The sequence below is a fragment of the Sapajus apella genome, unplaced genomic scaffold, assembly GCF_009761245.1.
Source record: "Sapajus apella isolate SASKATOON/1434 unplaced genomic scaffold, GSC_monkey_1.0 scaffold68, whole genome shotgun sequence".
Lineage (NCBI taxonomy): Eukaryota > Metazoa > Chordata > Mammalia > Primates > Cebidae > Sapajus > Sapajus apella.
In genome coordinates, this window is record NW_022437008.1 from 7,982,702 (window position 1) to 7,987,005 (window position 4,304).

At 38.0% G+C, this 4,304-nt stretch overlaps 1 protein-coding gene across 2 annotated transcripts in view; it reads right to left on the reverse strand.

The window, feature by feature from the left end:
• Positions 1-4,304, reverse strand: part of DPY19L3 (dpy-19 like C-mannosyltransferase 3) — an 81,876-nt gene that overhangs the window by 33,023 nt on the left and 44,549 nt on the right. The window lies entirely within an intron of this gene.

Consider the following 4,304-nt stretch of genomic DNA (forward strand, 5'->3'; position numbering starts at 1 on the left):
AAAAAAAAAAAAAAAAAAAAAAAAAAAAAAAAAAAAGATGTTGGTCATGAGTTGGATACACCTCAGCTTACAAATAATGCAGAAACACTAGCTTCAAAAAACACCATCTAGGCTGGTGCGGTGGCTCATGCCTGTAATCCCAGCACTCTGGGAGGCCGAGGCTGGCAGATCATCTGAGGTCATGAGTTTGAGACCAGCCTGGCCAACATGGTGAAACCCTATCTATACTAAAAATACACACACACAAAATTAGCTGGGTGTAGTGGCGTGCCTGTGATCTTGGCTACTCGGGAGGCTGAGAACCCAGGAGGTGAAGGTTGCAGTGAGCTGAGATTGCACCACTGCACTCCAGCCTGGGCAACAGAGTATATCTTAAAAAAAACAAAAATCAAAACATGATCTAAAAAAGGAACCTAAATCATATACATACCAACCGTTTATTTACTTTAATAACAGAAATCTTTTAAAAGGGAGGTAAACAGGGATAATATGAAGTAGAGGAAATACACAACAGCATAAATGTATTTATTCCTGGGAATTGGCAACGGCCATTTGTAATCATCAGTTGTCTTTTCAACTATTTCAGTTACTGTTTATGGCCATGAATAGGTACTTTACTGTGTTCTGTTATTTCCTAGTTTTCTATAATCTATACTTTAGGACTCATTCATTCCTTGCTTTGTATGAGTGTGCGCCCAGATGCCCTGATTAGACTGCAAACCCCTCCTGCTACACAACCTTGTCATCTGTGACCTCACAGCTTCATAGCAGGCAGTACAGTACAGTGGGCAATGACATCAGCTCTGGTACCGACAGCACCTGTACTGCAGTTCTGATTCCGGTGCAAACCAGCTATGTGACCTAAATTGTTCATCTGTGAACAAGAGATAATGACACCTTCCTCACAGAGTTGAACCAGATGTGGTGATGTATGGAAATGCCTAGTGGCCAAGCACAGTGCATAATGCCTGTAATCCTAACATCTTGGGAAGCTGAAACAGGAGGTTCACTTGAGCCCGGGAGCTCAAGACCAGCCTGGGCAACATAGCGAGATCCTGTCTCTACAAAAATAAAAAAACTAGCCAGGTGTCGTAGTGCAAGCCTGTAGTCCCAGCTACTCAGGAGGCTGAAGCGGGAGGATCACTTGAGTCCAAGACGTCGAGTCTGCAGTAAGCTATGATTGTTCCACTGCACTCCAGCCTGGGCAACATGGGCAACAGAGCAAGACCTGGTCTCCAAAAAAAAAAGGCAGGTTGGTGGGAAGGGAATGGCTGACACATCGTAAGCACTAAAGATAAATCTGGATGTAATGAAAATTGTTGGCAGGTTGATACCGAAAGAAGCAAAACACAACTAATTCGAATACATAAAACACACCACACACACACACAAAAAGGCAGTCTCTAATAAAGAGTAGATACTTATTCTGTTAGTTTCCTTCTTTTTCAAATTAGACAATGCCACACTCATCCTGGCATGTGAAAAATACCAATTTTATTCAGCAGCAAACCCGATTTTCTATGGTTTTGTTCTCTTAACCTCAAGGGAGACAAACCTATTGATAGAAGCATTGAAAAGAGAGGCCTGCAGCAGTTCAGTGCTTTTGCTTAGTGTCAATGGGAACTCAGGAAAATGGATGCTGATGATCTTTAGGATCATAAAGATAATGTATCTTACTCTATGAGAGTTAGACACTTCAGAAAAAAAACACAAAAAAGAAATAGCAATCGATAGGTGGGCCCTTGAGTCAAAACCCAGCACCATTACCTAAAGAAATAATATTGATTTCACTGCAGTATATAGTATTTCATATACAGGATTTTACATTCTTCACATCCTACCGTATCATTTTCTCAGAAGAGTCACACCAGTGACTATTCTGTGAAATTACATTTTAAATGGTTAGGTAACATACCACCATATGCCATAATTTGTTTGCCACTGGACCATTTAGGTGTTTCCGGCTTGTGAACATCCCTTGTTTTTTTCAGATCTGATTCTCAGAATTTCTGATCTAATTCTCTGATTAGTTACGTATTTTGTTCACTGCTGTATCCCCAGCACCTTAAACAATACCTACTAGATAAGTGCCACTTAATAAGTATTGGAGTAATGGAGGAACAAGTATATTTCCTTAGGGATAGATTCCTGAGTACAATGACTGGTTAGAGAAGGAAGAGTTTTTCCTTCTTAGCAGTTTTATTAGTTGATATAATTCATATGCCATCCAATTCACCCATGTAAAATGTACACTTCATGATTTTTGGTTTATTCACAGAGTTGTGCAACTATCACCTCAGTATCATTTTGTGACATTCTCATAACTTCAGAAGAAACCCATATGCATTTGCCAGCACAATCCCTCATTCCCCACCCCCAGCCCCAGCAACCACTAACGTACTGTTCTCTACAGATGTGCATATTCTGGACATTTCACAGAAGTGGAATAAAGTGCAGTTGTTTTTGGCTCTCTTCTCTTACTTAGCACGGTGTTCTCAAGCTTCATCCAAGTTGCAGCATGTATCAACATTCTTTTTTATTGTTGAACGCTATTTACTGTACGGACAGACTACATTGTTTATGGAAGGGATATGGGCATTCGGGTGGTTTCCACTTTGTAGTTATGAATCATCCTGCTATGAACATTCATATACAGACATTTTTGCATAGATATATGTTTTCATTTTTCTTGGGTATGTATCTAGGAGTGGGATTGCTAAATCATATGGTAACCCTATATTTAAAATCAGGAAATGCTGAAGAAATGTTTTTTTTTCAAAGTGTATACCATTTTACAATCCATCATCAGCCATGTATGAGAGTTCTAATTTCTCCACATCCGTGACATTTGTCTGCTTTTTAATTTTAGCCATCAAGTGGGTGTAAAGTGGTATCTGCTTGTGGTTTTGATTTGCATTTCTCTGATAGCTAATGATGTTGAGCATCTTTTCATGTGTTTATTGGACATTTATGTATCTTACTTGGAGAAATAGCCACCCAAATCCTTTAATATTTTATCATTGAAAGAGTTATAATTCCTTCATATATTCTGGAAGTTCCTGATCAGATAAATGATTGCAAATATTCTCTCTCGTTCCATGGGTTGTCTTTTCAATTTCTTAGCAGTACACCTCTGAGCACAATAGTTTTAATTTTGATGAAGTCCAATTAATCTACTTTTTAAAAAAGTCACTTGTGTTTTTGGTGTTGTATCTAAGAAGGTTTGTGCTACTCCAGGGTCATGAAGAGTTATTATGTTTTCTTCTGAAAGTTTTAGTTTTAGCTCTTATACTTAGGTCTGTGATTCACTTTGAGTTAATTGGTGTGTACGGAGGGGAAGGGGCTGAACTTCATTCTTTTGCATGTCGATATCAGTTATTCCTGCACCATTTGTTGAAAAGACCATTCATTCTCTGTTTAATTATCTTCACATCCTTGTTGAAAATCAACTGACCATTTCTTTTGAGGGTTTATTCCTTTCTCTCAATTCTGTTCCATGGGTTTATGTCAATCCTTCTGCCAGTATCACACTGTCCCGATTACTACAGTGTTGTAGTACGTCTTGAAATTGGAAAGTGTGAGTCTTCCAATTTTACTCTTCTTTTTCAAGACTGTTTTAGCTATTCTGGGTCCCCTGAGTTTCCATATGAATTTCAGGATCAGCTTGTCAATTTCCGCAAAAGCTTCTCCTGGGATTCTGAGAGGGAATGTGTTAAATCTGTAGATCAATTTGGGGAGCACTGCCATCTTAACCATAGTAAGTCTTCCAATCCAAGAACATGCATTACCTTTGCAATCTAGGCATTTAAAACTTTCCACAATGCTTTTTGGCATTTCGTAAAGCACAAGCTGTCACCTCATGTTAAATTTATACCTATGCATTTGACTCTTTCTGATGCTCACCTTTCTAGGAAGTGTTTTAAGTTGTTTGTTCCCTTTTCTCATTGGTTTATAAATGGTTTTCTTATGGATTTGCAGGAACTCCTTAAGGATATTAACTCATTTACAAATGCTTTTTTTAAAAAAAAATCTGTTTGCCTTTATTTGTGGGTGTTTTTTATATTTACAGTTCTTTCTATATCAAGTGAGCATATTTCTAGAAAAGGGGGCAGTTTGTATAACAACAAGATTGTATAGTTTTATATATATTCAAAAGAAACATTGCTGATGACAGCCAAAAATGTAAAATTGAGCAGTGCTGTATATTAGGAAGTCCTGGGTTATGATTATCAGTGGTATACTGGATATTCTTTCCCAGTTCTATTAGTAAAGTACAGTATAGAAACAAGGCAGCAAGAATATAG